Source organism: Zingiber officinale, chromosome 8B (genome assembly GCF_018446385.1).
Source record: "Zingiber officinale cultivar Zhangliang chromosome 8B, Zo_v1.1, whole genome shotgun sequence".
In the NCBI taxonomy this organism is placed as follows: Eukaryota; Viridiplantae; Streptophyta; class Magnoliopsida; order Zingiberales; family Zingiberaceae; genus Zingiber; species Zingiber officinale.
Window position 1 is genome coordinate 89606294 of NC_056001.1, and position 1887 is coordinate 89608180.

The 1887-nt window shown below is 27.2% G+C and overlaps 1 pseudogene; it reads left to right on the plus strand.

The window, feature by feature from the left end:
- Positions 1 to 844: 844 nt before the first annotated feature.
- Positions 845 to 1021, plus strand: LOC122018170 (annotated as a pseudogene).
- The last annotated feature ends 866 nt before the right edge of the window (positions 1022 to 1887 follow it).

The following is a 1887-nucleotide window of genomic DNA, read 5'->3' on the forward strand; positions in this document are numbered from 1 at the left end:
CCTCCCCTCTTCCACTTCATGTCTAAGTTTTAGAATTTCAAATCCTCTAGGTCTAGATAAAACTCATTGATGACCTTAAACAACTACAATGAGTGCCGTGCCAATTCAAGTTTAGTTGGTTTTTTCAGCTCTTAATTTCATCACGCTCTAAAAGTATCATATTCAAGGCATTCCTAGTCATGCATAATATATTTTCAAAAATTCAACACAATCTGGTAAGAGGTGATGTTTGATGAAATTAACACCAAAGAAATCAGCACAGTAGTAAGGTGATGATGCTTTTAAAAATCATCATCAAGATGGTGATGTTTTGAACGAAATTAGCAGATGGTGATGATTTGACAAAAACAGTAATGATGTGGTGATGTTTTAATTAAAATACCACCAAAGAAATTTTATTTTATTTTTAGTTATTTAATTTTTAATTTTTAATTTTTAATTTTATTTTATTTCGTAATTAGCTAGTAAAGATAAAATAATAAAAATAATTTTTTTATTAACATTCTTTCAATTTGATAATTATTTTATTAACCTTCGTATTTTTAAAATTTTAATTTTTTTTATTAAATATAATTTTTTAATATATATATATCTTTATATTTAATTAAAATTTAGAACTTTAATAATAAAAGTTGGTGAAACGTAAAATTAAATTATGTTAATATCCTTTTTTTTTTCTTTTCACATTAAAAATAAATTTAAGGTTTATTAGTAATTTTTTTTGATTATTTTTTTATATAAAAAATAAACTGTCATGATTCTTTTTAGTCTTGCATCTTAAGATTGACAACATCATGAGCAGAGAAGCTTCTATAAATATCTTAAACTGACGATGTTAAAAAACATACCTTTCTTGACCTTTTGACCAAGATCAAGTATAGTATTTATTTTTATCAGTTTAATATCTAATATAAAAAATTATATTTATTTTTTATGAAAGAGAGTACATTACAGAAGTGTTATTAGGGTTATCTAGCGTCGCTCTTGCCTTACACTACTACATGAGTCTGGTGCACCAAGATTAGATCCTCTAGTCCATAATCCCTGGTCCATTCCTAGTCCCTTCTGTAATTTGCACGTCAGATCGCAGTTGGAATCTGACATATATAGTACTGATATGTTGCGGCTTATATGCCACGCACTTGTGCACGCTACGGTGTCCAAGCGCTTGGATTCAATCCAAGCACTTGGATTTATTTTTTTTTAAATCAACATTTCCTTAAAGAAAAACACTATACCCCGTGAGTATCTAAAATTTTTAATCTTGAACACTATAACCCAAAAGAGAAGCCTGAATCCTAGAAAAAAAAAATATTAGCTTAAACTATTATAATCCAACTCCTAAATCCTAAAATCTTAAAACCTAAATATATATAATATACCCTGTGGGTATCTAAAATTTTTAATTTTGAACACTATAATCCAAGAGGGAACCCTGAACACTAGAGAAAAAAATCTTATTGACTCAAATTTATTATAACCCAACTCTTAAATATTAAAATTTTGAATTCTAAATATATATAATATACCTAAAACATAAATAAAAAAAATATTTTGCTTGAATCCAGGTGCCTTGATTGAGGTCTAGATGCCTCGATTCAATTTAGGTGTCCTAGCTTCGCATAAGCACATGACATTTCATTTGTAGCATAGCAATTTTATAATTTCATAATGAAATATTTAGTCATCGAGACTATGGTACAGTGGCAGGACATTCAAGTTGTCATCTAGATATCTATGATTTAATCTCTAGTTATGGTGAATTTGTAGATTTTTTTTTTAAAATAAGGTGCGTAACTAAAAATACTGACTTCTTGGTAGTCGATGAGGTTAATTGGATTTATCAATTCATAAATTTTTTTTTTTAAAATTTGATTGGTTTCTTGA